Genomic DNA, 14,991 nt, shown 5'->3' with positions numbered 1-14,991 from the left:
CGGCTAAATCATTGAGCCTTTTAGACTTTTAACCATTTATTTATTGCATACAATTTTCAGCAGACTACACTTCGTGTGGCCTATTTCATTTGACATATTTGAATACTTTTCATGTATTTTAAATTGAGTAGATTTATAGGTAAGGCATGCTCTTTTTTGTGTCATAAATAAACACACAGGTGCTGTAGAACGTCTGAACAACACATGCATTTTATTCAACAATACGACAATTCTTCTTCGGCATGTAGCCTACTTGATAGAGTATATAAAAATATATAACAATTAAATAACATTTTGAGGAACATTGATTGATTCATCGGTCCCTCGAGCATAAAGAGTCGGTCAGCTGTAAACACTAAGCCCTATGATAAGAATTGTCAGTCTTACAGAATAAAAAATAAGAATTTCCCATCAATTAATTGAACAAATAGCCTATAAATAACACAAAATAACATTGTAATAAATGTGTCTCTAATATTCCAATGCATGCCCGCTCCAATTATAAAAGTACACCATGTCAAGTCCAGCACAAACACACAAGTGATAAACGTTTTTGCCTTATATTGATTTAAATTTGAACTACATTTGATGTTTTACATTAACCTGTGGTTTCAGATAATTGGATAAGAAACCAAAATAATATAAATAGAGAACTTCCCAACAGGATCAATAGCCTGCAGGTGCTGCATGCATTTAGATATTGCGAGTAATGTGCCTTTGAGCAACAACAAAAAAGTTGAATTGCACAACCTGAAGTTTGGATTCCATCAACTAATGAGTCAGTTTAAGAGCGTGCTTGATTATTTCTTGAGAAGAATTATGCCTCAACAGGTATGATGTGTTTGGATCACAGTGTAGGTTTATGTTGCCTTGATGTCATCTGTGCAGTATTATTACACAAGTTATTTATCCCATATGCAGTGAATGGCAAGTTCACGTCAACATAAACAGGGCCATCTTGAGCATTATGAATAAAATACTATCGTTGTCCTGCATACTGCATGGAGCATATTCTGGGGATGTGTTGGTCTTTTTCTGTTGGGTTTTCATTGAGTTTGAATAGACTGGTGCACTAACATAATATTTTTGTTGAAGCTTCTTAAATGTAACTAAATGCAATCTACTTGAATCCCCCAAAGTAATTATTTATCATGAGAGGGCCATAAACAATAACTAGTAATGCTACATACTCCAAGAAAGGTTCAAATATTACCTTTCTGGTAAAAATAGTTATACATTGCTGAGGTGTAGTCACTTTTGAGGACAAGCTCTAGTACACAGTACAAATATCATAAAATATGAAAAGATGAAATATGAAAATATGAAACAAAATTTCCTATTCAACAAAACTATGAATAAGGCTTCACATATTTTTCTAAATATAGTTTAATAGATTTATAAAACAACTAACTATAAGATTTCACCTTCCTTATAACTGTAAAATACATATTTGTATATTTAGAGTTAGAGAAAATGTGCATATTTTCTGAAGGTCTCTCTTTATCAAAACCTCTGCCCCCATTGCGGTGAATGTCTCAAAGAGCTCTAGCTTGGTTTACTGAACTCCTTAGGAGCTCGCCTTTCATCTCATATTTATTTTATCCATCCATGACAAACAGAAAGTGGTTTTATTTAAAATCTGTGAATTATTTTAGATTACTTAAATCGATCTCTGAATGTGTGAAAACACTCTCTTCTTCTGCATTACGATGTAAGGATTCGAGGCATATGTGGTGTTAGTGGCGTTGACATAGGGTTCAGCTCGGAGTTGATGGACAGTTGAAAGAGCAAATTAAATGGTAGGAGGGACATCCCAGCTTCAAGTGGAGTCAGATTTCAAATCCAGCTTCATACAGGCAGAAGATACATACTCCTGTTTCAGTGAGAAACAGGGCTACCGTTCAATGCAAGCCGTTTCCACATATCCATTTATGAGCAAAAATGTTGGTCGGAAACCAGTACCAGAACCAAGCAGGTCCCCTAAACAGGGGATTTTACATCGAAGAGCTTTTATAAGTGCAATATGCAGATATCGCTTCGCCATTTCCTGGTTGCTAAACTTCTAATAGTTCCCCAAATTTCAGTTTATGTGACAAAACAAGAAATGCATAGTGTAGAGAATCATTGTACCGTCTAAACAACTGTGAAATATATAGTCAATGACGCAAAATATTGTATTTTCAGCTGTTTAAAGCTGGTGTACAAAACCGAATGTAAAAGATGCAAAAACAAAACTTAAGAACGGGAAGCATAAAAATAGCACAAATTGAACAGATCTACTGCTTCTTAGACTTGCTGTCAATGAGAATGACAGATCTATAACTCCCATTTCTATGTGAATTTGGTCGGTCACCCAGAAAGTTACATATTGCAGCTTTAAAGATGGAAACAGCGTCATAATCATCATCATCATCATCATCACCATCACCCATTGCATTAATATAACCAAGACTGGTAAGAGCTTCTGGGCTACCTGATTAAGAGCACAGTCCTTTAACTTTTCATCTTTCTTGTACTTTCTTGTACTTCTCAGATTTTGAAAGCAAATCTTGATCTGCCTTTCCTTTATATTGAGTTGGTTAGGCATCTCCACACGCCTAAGATGGCACAGGAAACTATTTAAGTGGAACACCTCGAGCTCCACCAACTGGCGGCTTGTGTACCTCTTTACCAGAGTGTTCTGCCGGGATAAAATGAAATGTAACATAATCATAAATGGAATCTTATCAACATTATATTATATTACATTATATCAACATTTAAGCTTCAGTCGAAACTGGAAATAGGCTACAATTAGCCATCGCCCATTGGTCGAAATCACCTAATAATATTAGCATTTATCAAGCTTAAAAATGTATTATTTGTAAATAGGATTTTGACTACTGTCCATCTGTTTGGCTACGCATTTGAATACACACCATATACTTTTACAGGTTTGTCTCTGTTGTTCTTTTTACAGATCTGCCTTGTTGACTCCTTCATCCATGGGAAGATGCTTTTGGTGAAGGTAGAATTTGAGTTAGGGTCACGCTCCTTTGGGTGCTGTGAATGTTGTGATTTGTTGTTGCCATTTAACTGCGATGAGCAATCCAAATCCTTCAGGTTGCTCTGGCTCTCCAGGTGGGCCAAGGGTTGGTGGGCTGGTGCGTCATGATTGTGTCTAAACCCATTGACACCTTGATATGGGGAATCTCCAAATATATATTGAACAAAAATATAAACGCAACATGCAACAATTTTTACGATATTGCTGTTACAGTTCATATGAGGAAATCAGTCCATTGAAATACATTCCTTAGGCCCTAATCTATGGATTTCAGATATGCATTGGTTGTCACATACCTTTTTAAAAAATGGGCCTCACAATGGGCCTCTGGATCTAGTCATGGTATTTTTGTGCATTCAAATTGCCATCAATAGGGCCTCTCGAGCGGCGCAGCAGTCTAAGGTACTGCATCGCAGTGCTAGAGGTGTCACTACAGACCTGGTTTCGATCCCGGGCTGTATCACAACCAGCCATGATCAGGAGTCTCATAGGGTGGCACACAATTGGCCCGGTGTCATCCAGGTTAGGGGGGGGCTTTATCACACTCTAGCGACTTCTTGTGGCAGTCTGGGTGCCTGCAGGCTGACCTCGGTCGTCAGGTGAACAGTGTTTCCTCCGACACATTGGTGCAGCTGACTTCCAGGTTAAGCTGGCGGGTGTTATTAAGAAGCGCTCTTTGGCGGGTCATGTTTCGGAGGAAACATGACTCGACCTACGTCTTCCATGCCCATTGGGGAAACCATAGGGGAGTCCGTTGGGGAGTTGCAGCGATGATACAATAAAAGGGAGGTGTTCCAATGCCTTCAATAAAATTATCTTTCTTGTCCGTAGCTTATGCCTGCCCATACTATAACCACACCACCACCATGGGGCACTCTGTTCGCAATATTGACATCATCAAACCACTCGCTCACACAATGCCATACACATGGTCTGTTGTTTTGAGGCCGGTTGATTGTACTGCCAAATTCTCTAAAAGACGTTGGAGGCCTCTCATTAAAAGGAACGTAAACAAATCTGTGCTCAAAATTTGAGAGAAATAAGCTTTTTGTGCGTATGTGTAACCGATGTGAAATGGCTAGCTAGTTAGCGGAGGTGCGCGCTAATAGCGTTTCAATCGGTGACGTCACTCGCTTTGAGACCTTGAAGTAATGGTTCCCCTTGCTCTGCAAGGGTCACGGCTTTTGTGGAGTGATGGGTACTGATGCTTCGTGAGTGACTGTGGTTGATGTGTGCAGAGGGTCCCTGGTTCGAGCCCAGGTTGGGGCGAGGAGAGGGACGGAAGCTATACAGTTACATATGGAAAATGTCTGGGATCTGTTATTTCGGCTCATGAAACATTGGACCAACACTTTACATGTTGCGTTAAAATGTTTGTTCAGTGTAGTAGTTATGAAGTCATGGTAGGTATATTTTTCAGTATTGCCAAGAAAGGCCTCACCAGCTACTGGGGCCCTTTTGACCTTCTGAAGGATCATTTGCACCCAGAAGTCACGTGATAGTTTTCTTCCAATGACCTCTTGGTTGCTGTCCTGAAAGGTTATGAAAAAAGACAGAATGAATGAAACAATCATATGTATTTATAAAGCCCTGTTTACATCCGCCGATGTACAGAAACCCACCTTAAAACCCAAAACAGCAAGCAACGCAGATGTAGAAGCACAGTGGCTAGGAAAAACTCCCTAGATAAGGGGGGTGACAGCATGAATCCATCTTATCATCTCAATAGCATCATGATGTGAATAGGACACTTTCAACCGACTTAGAGGCAATGTCAGTCTAACCTACACTACCGTTCAAAAGTTTGGGGTCACTTAGAAATGTCCTTGTTTTTGGAATAAAAGCTCATTTTTGTCCATTAAAATAACTTCAAATTAATCATAAATATAGTGTAGACATTGTTAATGTTGTAAATGACTATTGTAGCTGGAAACTGCACATTTTTTAATGGAATAATTACATAGGCGTACAGAAGCCCGTTATCAGCAACCATCACTCCTGTGTTCCAATGGCACTTTGTGTTAGCTAATCCAAATATAAAAAGGCTAATTGATCATTAGAAAACCCTTTTGCAATTATGACTAGTTGAGTATCTGGAGCATCAGTATTTATGGGTTCGATTAAAGGCTCAAAATAGCCAGAAACAACTAACTTTCCTCTGAAACTCCTCAGTCTATTCTTGTTCTGAGAAATGAAGGCTATTCCATGCGAGAAATTGCCAAGAAACTGAAGATCTCGTACAATGCTGTGTTAAATGAATACACAAATGAATAAAACTAATTAAAGACATATGAATATAGCTATAGCATAATAATAACATTATTACAACTATCTATAGATATTTATCCAACAACACTTCACAAAAAAAACAAGATAAGCCTGTCGATAGTCTCAATCATGAAGTCCCATTTACAGAAAAACATAAACAAACCCTAACTTGCCACTGGCAGACTACCCATTTCTATATTCAATATCAGATACAGTGCCTTCAGAAAATATTCACATCCCTTGACTTGTTGCACAGTTTTTTGTGTTACAAAGTAGGATTATAAGGGATTTAACTGTCATTTTTTTGTCACCCACACAAAATACTCTGTAATGTCAAAGTGGAAGACAAATTATTACATTTGTAAAAAATAATAATAATAATAATTTTAAAAACACTAATATAACACTTGATTAGATAAATATTAATCCCACTGAGTCAATACATGTTAGAATCACCCTTGGCAGCGATTACAGCTGTGAGTCTTTTTTTCACAAAGGATCTAACGTGGTCAACATACACCAGCACAGTCGTGAAGAAGGCAAGGCAGCGCCTCTTACCCATCAGGAGGTGGAAAAGATTTAGCATGGGTCCTCAGATCCTCACAAAATTCTACAGCTGCACCATCGAGAGCATCTTGACTGGCTGCATCATCCCTTTAGTATGGTAAATGCACCGCCATTGCCCACAAAGCGCTACAGAGGGTGGTACAGACAACCCAGTACATCACTGGGGCCGAGCTCCCTGCCATCCAGGACCTCTATACCAGAGGAAAGCCTGAGAAATTGCCAAAGACTCCAGCCACTCAAGCCATAGACTGTTCACTCTGCTACCATCTGGCCAAGGGTACCGGAGCATCGGCTCTCGGACCAACAGGCTCCAAGACAGCTTCTACCCCCAAGCGGCAGGGTAGTCTAGTGGTTAGAGTGTTGGACTAGTAACTGAAAGGTTGCAAGATCAAATCTCTGAGCTGACAAGGTAAAAATCTGTCGTTCTAAACAAGGCAGTTAACCCCCTAGGTTCCTAGGCTGTCATTGAAAACAAGAATTTGTTCTTAACTGACTTGCCTAATTAAAAAATAAATAAGACTGCTAAATAGCCATAACATGATGCAGCCACCACCATGCTTGAAAATATGGAGAGTGGTACTCAGTGATGTGTTGGATTTGCCCCAAACATAATGTTTTTTTTGTATTCAGGATATAAAGTTCACAGCCATTAAACACCATTGGCCTCATGGTGAAATCCCTGAAGAGTTTTCTTCCTCTCCAGCAACTGAGTTAGGAAGGATGCCAGTATCTTTGTAGTGTTTGTGTATTGATACACCATCCAAAGTATAATTAATAGTTAATAGCATAATTCACCATGCTCAAAGGGATTTTCAATGTCTGCTTTATTTTATTTTTTTACCCATCTACCAATAGGTGCCCTTCTTTGCAAGACATTGGAACACCTCCCTGTACTTTGTGGTTGAATCTGTGTTTGAAATTCACTGTTTGACTGTCGGACTTTGCAGATAACTGTATGTGGGGTATAGAGATGAGGTATTCATTCAAAAATGTTAAACGCAAAAATTGCACAAAGAGTGAGTCAATGCAACTTATTATGTGAATTGTTAAAGACATTTTTACTCCTGAACTTATTTAGGCTTGCCATTGTAGTGGTTTATTTGTTGAAATTTTGATGTTGAGGTTGTGCCTTGTGGTTATTTTTTATTGTAATGTAAATTGTTCTTCCTGTTGTGAGTAAAAAATTGTGTCCTTAGGGCACCATTTGGAATGAGACCCTGTCTCAATTGAGCTACCCTGAATAAATAAAAGTTAATAAAAAAAGGAAAATAAAAATAACTGTTAATGCTAGGCTATATGTTGTAAATGTCTAATAACGTTTATTTACATTTACATTGATATCTTCAACATGAAGAAAATCAAGGTCTCTAAACTCATGATAACGATTATGCTGTAACGGGTATGCTGTTATAAGTAACCAAAATAGGTCAAACATAAGATTAGACACAGTTGTTTTGAAGAGAAAACAAATGTCGTTTGGTATGGAGGCATACAGCTTTATGAACTCTGCTTGAACCGCGCGCGAGCCATATGGTCATAAATCAAAAAGAAAATAGCCAACCATTTACAAGCATTTTTCAAGCCCTCGGCTTACTTATTTTAGCGTATTGTAGCCATAACGTTGGTCGCGGAACTACAGACTAAATATGATTCATTTCACATACATTGCCTCTAGAATCAATAACGAGAGCTCTATCCTTTCAAAAACATAAAGGAGTATTCAAATCCAGTTCCAATGATTGGTTGCCTATAAACCATCGGCGGGAGGCGCCCACTGTGGGAGAGGTCGTAGGAGAACATGGGTAGCTTTTAGCCTACGAAGCTGACTAGAAAGCGAAGAAGAGTAATGGCCACATCGCCTTTTGGGAAACACTATTCGCCGATCACCAGGATCTCATTCCGTAAATAAGAATCAAATCAAATTTTATTGGAAGCATACACATATTTAACAGATGTTATTGCGGGTGTAAATGCTTGTGTTCCTAGGTCCAACAGTGCAGTCATATCTAATAATGCAAAACAAATCACGCAAATCTAAAAAGTAAAAGAATGGAATTAAGAAATATATAAATATTAGGATGAGCAATGTCAGAGTCCGGAATATAAATATATACAGTATGTATTATAGTTTACTTGCCTTACATTAATTAATTTAGGATATAATTGCTGACGTGAACATGGCTGCCTCGTGGACTATGATTAGTTGTTTGAACATTAGTAAATCCATTTGATTTGCAAATCCTGTTTATTGTATTTAATCCCCCCTGTTACCAATTGGCATCGCATGAGAAGGGCAGCAGGAGGCCTTGCCGTTTTCAATAATCATTTTTCATATAAATTGTTATATGACAAATGATTATTGAAAACGGCAAGGCCTATATATATATATATATATATAGGTGTGTCCAAACTTTTGATATATATATATAGTACCAGTCAAAAGTTTGGACACACCTATATATATATATATATATAGGCCTTGCCGTTTTCAATAATCATACCTACTCATAAACCACACCTACTCATTCCAGGGTTTTTCTTTATTTTTACTATTTTATTTTACTATTTTCTACATTGTAGAATAATAGTGAAGACACCAAAACTATTAAATAACACATATGGAATCATGTAGTAAGCAAAAAAGTGTTAAACAAATCTAAAATCAAAGGACAGAGTTCCACCGGTCTAATGTCCTTTGCTCATGTTTCTTAGCCCAATCAAGTCTCTTCTTCTTATTGGTGTCCTTTAGTAGTGGTTTCAGCAATTTGACCATGAAGGCCTGATTCACCCAGTCTCCTCTGAACAGTTGATGTTGAAATGTGTCTGTTACTTGAACTCTGTGAAACATTTATTTGGGCTGTAATTTCTGAGGCTGGTAACTCTAATAAACTTATCCTCTGCAGCAGAGGGAACTGTAGGTCTTCCTTTCCTGTGGCGGCCCTCATTGAGAGCCAGTTTCATCATAGCGCTTGATGGTTTTTGAGACTGCACTTGAAGAAACTTTCAAAGTTCTTGAAATTGTCTGCATTGACTGACCTTCATGTCTTAAAGTAATGATGGACTGTCATTTCTATTTGCTTATTTGAGATGTTCTTGCCATAATATGGACTTGGTATTTTACTAAATAGAGCTATCTTCTGTATACCACCCCTACCTTGTTACAACACAACTGATTGCCTCAAACGCATTAAGAAGGAAGGACATTCCACATATGAACTTTTAACAAGGCCAATCTGTTAATTGAAAAAATAAAAAATAAACTGTTAATTGAAAAGCATTCCAGGTAACTACCGCATGAAGCTGGTTGAGAGAATGTCAAGAGTGTGCAAAGCTGTCATCAAGGCAAAGGGTGGCTACTTTGATATTTTGATTTGTTTAACACTTTTTTGGTTACTACATCATTCCATGTGTTATTTCATAGTTTGAATGCCTTCACTATTATTCTACATTATAGAAAATAGTACAAATTTAGAAAAACCCTGGAATGAGTAGGTGTGTCCAAACTTTTGACTGATACTGTATATACATGGCATCAATTAGAATTGATCAAATTGTAACCAACCAACCATTTTCTGATAGATAAATAAATCGCCCCATTCAACATTTCAAAAACTATGGGTATGTTTATTTAATATTTGCAGCACCCTGCAAATAATATAAAACACAAAGTTGTACTGCTCTGAAGCAAGTTCCTAAATCATATGTCAGAAAGTCTGGTGAGCAACCATAGTTGACCCCCACCATCTCTGTCACGTGATTCATGAAATACTCGAGAAAGAGTTTACAGAGTAGGATTGGTCAGGCCAACCACTGTTTGCATTGGTCAGGCCAACCACTGTTATTTACAGCCGTCTGGTGTAAAAATCACATTCTTAAAGTGTACATAGCCTGAATGAAGAAGATCCTGCAAATGTATTATAAGTAGCCTATATCGACAATATTTTTTTCGGGGGGGAGGATATGATTGGTATAATATGAATGTAGCTTGCTCTGTGACATTGCAGAAAATGTATAGTCCAATTCAAGGAATGTTACATCATGTTGTTGGATTTTCTGTATTGAGGTTTCAGTAAAGGAGAGATCTATGGGCTCGCTAGACTATCTATCTCTATTTAATTGATTTTGATGTTTTAGAATAGATGATGTATACATTGCTTCCTATGCTGTCTTCCTCTCTTTCCAGTCTGCCAGTCGTTCGTTTTGATTTATAGACTAGTGATATGTGACCCAATGTCAGAGCCAGCTGCCAATCCTGCAAGACACTTTTTGTTTATGAATGTATGTGCGATTCATCGTCAAATCTACAAGTGATAAGATTAATCGGTGCTTTCATCGTCTTTCTCCAGCCTTCAATCTGGGATGATCAATGACTGATATAAAGACTTTAAGAATGGAGGTCTCGGGTTACATCAACTTGGCAATAACAGAGACTTAAATGTTAAGTTTAAATCTTGAAATAAATCATTGTCAAATTTTGACACCACATGTATTTCTGCATCTTTTCGAAATGATGCATCGTTCCTCCAGGATAGGAGCTTATTATGAAGTAATATTGAAAACTATTATTATAGTATTCTCAGGACAGGGTATATGGCAAGAATTTGTCTTGCGATTTGAAGAATAGGCTATTATACCACACAAATATAGCCTATTTGATCACTGCCTCACTGAAAGATTATGGTATAGGCATGTATATCATGATATATTGGCCTACATTTTTAATGACCATGTAAAGGGAAATAGTGGGAGATCGACAACAATTCAATAGAATTACGGTATCCATTTGATAGTTCAATTCAACACATCCATGTGCATGGTCACAGACATATCTCGGCAAAATTTCGTTAGATTGGCATATTTGTATTTGTATTTGATCAAATGACTGGTCAATCAATGTTTAGGTTATGTTGTGTTATCGCCTAATTACTTTCAATTGTAATTAAACATGAGCTATCCTGCCTGGGGTAATACATCTTTTCCCTAACGAATGAATCGAGGGGATTGAATATTTTCAAATAAAAGATGAACACGATATATCAAAGCACCGCCACAGTCCTAATGGGTATCGATCCACTAACAACAATCCCATAGCGGCACGTCTGATCCTCACCTCCAGTAGGCTCAATGTCTAAGCTAAACTGTACAGCTAAGAGGCAGATGGTTACCCAAAGAAATTGATGCAATTTGGGAACTTTTGAGCCACGAATATTCTGGAATGTAACCGTTACCTCTCCAAAACTGAATATGAGTCAGTGGTTGATGTTTTGACCTGTGGTGTGCAAAATAGTACGCTTTTCGTTGTGGTTCTCTGCCAGGTTAGACAGCAGCACAATCCTGAAACCTCAAATTCACAGATCATGGAAATAAATTCTATTGAGATAGCAAATTTACATGAACGTTTTGGCAAATTCCTCATTGACATCATACATTATTCATGCAGGGATTCGATTTACTCGTGTGGCATTGGGCCATGCCATATTATGCAAAGTCATAAACTGTCCAAATCAAAATCTTAACCACAATTTAGTTTGGCACAGTTAAATTACTAAATAATACAAACTTGTTTTAAAAAAGTGTTGTCCATTTATTTATATTGATTTAACCTTTATTTGACTAGGCAAGTCAATTAAGAACAAATTCTTATTTGCAAAAGGCAAAAGGCCTCCTGCGGGGACGGGGGCTGGGATTAAAAATACAAGTAAAATGCTATTCAGACCACTTGACTTTTTCCACATTTTGTTACATTACAGCCCTGCTCTAAAATTGATTAAAGCAAATAAAATCTTCAGCAATCTACACACAATACCCCATAATGACAAAGCGAAACAGTTTAGACATTTCTGCAAATGTATTAAAAATTAAAACAGAAATACCTTATTTACATAAATATTCAGACCCTTTGCTGTGAGACTCAATTTAGCTCAGGTGCATCCTGTTTCCATTGATCATCCTTGAAATGTTTCTACAACTTGATTGGAGTCCACCTGTGGTACATTCAATTGATTGGACATGATTTGGAAAGGCACTCACCTGTCTATACAGTGAGGCAAAAAAGTATTTAGTCAGCCACCAATTGTGCAAGTTCTCCCACTTAAAAAGATGAGAGAGGCCTGTAATTTTCATCATAGGTACACTTCAACTATGACAGACAAAATGAGGAGAAAAAAAATCCAGAAAACCACATTGTAGGATTTTTAATGAATTTATTTGCAAATTATGGTGGAAAATAAGTATTTGGTCACCTACAAACAAGCAAGATTTCTGGCTCTCACAGACCCGTAACTTCATCTTTAAGAGGCTCCTCTGTCCTCCACTCGTTACCTGTATTAATGGCACCTGTTTGAACTTGTTATCAGTATAAAAGACACCTGTCCACAACCTCAAACAGTCACACTCCAAACTCCACTATGGCCAAGACCAAAGAACTGTTAAAGGACACCAGAAACAAAATTGTAGACCTGCACCAGGCTGGGAAGAATGAATCTGCAATAGTTAAGCAGCTTGGTTTGAAGAAATCAACTGTGAGAGCAATTATTAGGAAATGGAAGACATACAAGACCACTGATAATCTCCCTCGATCTGGGGCAAGATCTCACCCTGTGGGGTCAAAATGATCACAAGAACGGTGAGCAAAAATCCCAGAACCACACGGGAGGACCTAGTGAATGACCTGCAGAGAGCTGGGACCAAAGTAACAAAGCCTACCATCAGTAACACACTACGCTGCCAGGGACTCAAATCCTGCAGTGCCAGACGTGTCCCCCTGCTTAAGCCAGTACATGTCCAGGCCCGTCTGAAGTTTGCTAGAGAGCATTTGGATGATCCAGAAGAAGATTTGGACTTTTTGGTAAAAACTCAACTCGTCGTGTTTGGAGGACAAAGAATGTTGAGTTGCATCCAAAGAACACCATACCTACTGTGAAGCATGGTGGTGGAAACATTGTGCTTTGGGGCTGTTTTTCTGGAAAGGGACCAGGACGAATGATCTGTGTAAAGGAAAGAATGAATGGGGCCATGTATCGTGAGATTTTGAGTGAAAACCTCCTTCCATCAGAAAGGGCATTGAAGATGAAACGTGGCTGGGTCTTTCAGCATGACAATGATCCCAAACACACCGCCCGGGCAACGAAGGAGTGGCTTCGTAAGAAGCATTTCAAGGTCCTGGAGTGGCCTAGCCAGTCTTCAGATCTCAACCCCATAGAAAATCTTTGGAGGGAGTTGAAAGTCCGTGTTGCCCAGCAACAGCCCCAAAACATCACTGCTCTAGAGGAGATCTGCATGGAGGAATGGGGCAAAATACCAGCAACAGTGTGTGAAAACCTTGTGAAGACTTACAGAAAACGTTTGATCTCTGTCATTGCCAAAAAAGGGTATATAACAATGTATTGAGTAAACTTTTGTTATTGAAAAAATACTTATTCTCTACCATAATTTGCAAATAAATTCATTAAAAATCCTACAATGTGATTTTCTGGATTTTTTTCTAATTTTGTCTGACATAGTTGAAGTGTACCTATGATGAAAATTACAGGCCTCTCTCATCTTCTTAAGTGGGAGAACTTGCACAATTGGTGGCTGACTAAATACTTTTTTGCCCCACCGTATAAGGTCCCACAGTTGACAGTGCATGTCAGAGCAAAACCAAGCCATGAGGTCAAAGGAATTGTTCGTAGAGCTCCGAGACAGGATTGTGTCGAGGCACAGATCTGAGGAAGGGTTCCAAAACATTTCTGCAGCACTGAAGGTCCCCAAGAACACAGTGGCCTCCATCATTCTTAAATGGAACAAGTTTGGAACCACCAAGGCTAATCCTAGAGCTGGTCACTCGGCCAAACTGAACAATCGAAGGAGAAGGGCCTTGGTCATGGAGGTGACCAAGAGCCTGATGGTCTGTCTGACAGAGCTCCAGAGTTATTTTGTAGAGACGGGAGAACCTTCCAGAAGGACAACCAACTCTGCAGCACTCCACCAATCAGGCCTTTATGGTAGAGTAGCCAGACGGAAGCCACTCCTTAGTGAAAGGCACATGACAGCCCGCTTGGAGTTTGCCAAAAGGCACCTAAAGCACTCAGACCATGAGAAACAAGATTCTCTGGTCTGATGAAACCAAGATTGAACTCTTTGGCCTGAATGCCATGCGTCACGTCTGGAGGAAACCTGGCACTATCCAGTCAGTGATCCATTGTGGTGGCAGCATCCTGCTGTCTGGATGTTGACCAGCGGCAGGAATTTGGAGACTAGTCAGAATCTAAGGAAAGATGAACGGAGCAAAGTACAGAGAGATCCTTTATAAAAACCTGCTCCAGAGTGCTTAGGACCTCAGAGTGGGGCAAAGGTTCAACTTCCAAAAGGACAACAACCCTAAGCACACAGACAAGGCAACTCTGAATGTCAATTGAGTGGCCCAGCCAGAGCCCGGACTTGAACTCGATCGAACATCTCTTGAGAGACCTGAAAATAGCTGTGCAGTTATGCTCCACATCCAACCTGACAGAGCTTGAGAGGATCTGCAGAGAAGAAGGGGAGAAACTCACCAAATACAGTTGTGCCAAGCTTGTAGCATCATACCCAAGAAGACTACAGGCTGTAATAGCTGCCAAAGGTGCTTTAACAAAGTACTGAGTAAAGGGTATGAATACTTATGTAAATGTGATATTATAGTTTTCCAGGAACAATTTAGTCCATTTTAGAATAAGGCTGTAATGTAACAACATATGGAAAAAGTCAAGGGTTTTGAATGCTTTCCGAATGTACTGTACATAGATTTGTCGGCCAATTTCTCCACCCACCATGCGCACTTTAAATAGCCTACCTCCGTGTCAGTGAAGGGCTGTGATGTTAAAACCAGGAGTACCTTTAATTAAACAAAATGGAAAAAAGCACAGGCCTACCCATTGTTAGCTCAACATTTTGTAGAAAATAAAACAGATTATATAAAGTGTACTACAGTATTACAGCACTTTGGTCCGTAAATGCTTTATGCTGGAAACAAGCTGTAAAATACCAGGGAAAGACATGCATATGGTGATGTCATTGTTTCGCTTCTTTGATATTCAGAGGCTGTGCTACAACCTTCTATAGCCGAGGAGACAAAAAAATGTACTTTGCTT

General features: G+C 38.8%; 1 pseudogene; it reads right to left on the bottom strand.

The window, feature by feature from the left end:
* Positions 1 to 771: 771 nt before the first annotated feature.
* LOC115144308 (homeobox protein Hox-B3a-like) lies at positions 772 to 4,524 on the bottom strand (annotated as a pseudogene).
* Positions 4,525 to 14,991: the final 10,467 nt, after the last annotated feature.

Source organism: Oncorhynchus nerka, linkage group LG16 (assembly GCF_034236695.1).
Source record: "Oncorhynchus nerka isolate Pitt River linkage group LG16, Oner_Uvic_2.0, whole genome shotgun sequence".
Taxonomy (NCBI): domain Eukaryota; kingdom Metazoa; phylum Chordata; class Actinopteri; order Salmoniformes; family Salmonidae; genus Oncorhynchus; species Oncorhynchus nerka.
Note: the sequence above shows the minus strand (reverse complement) of the source record. Positions and strands in the feature narration are given on the sequence as shown.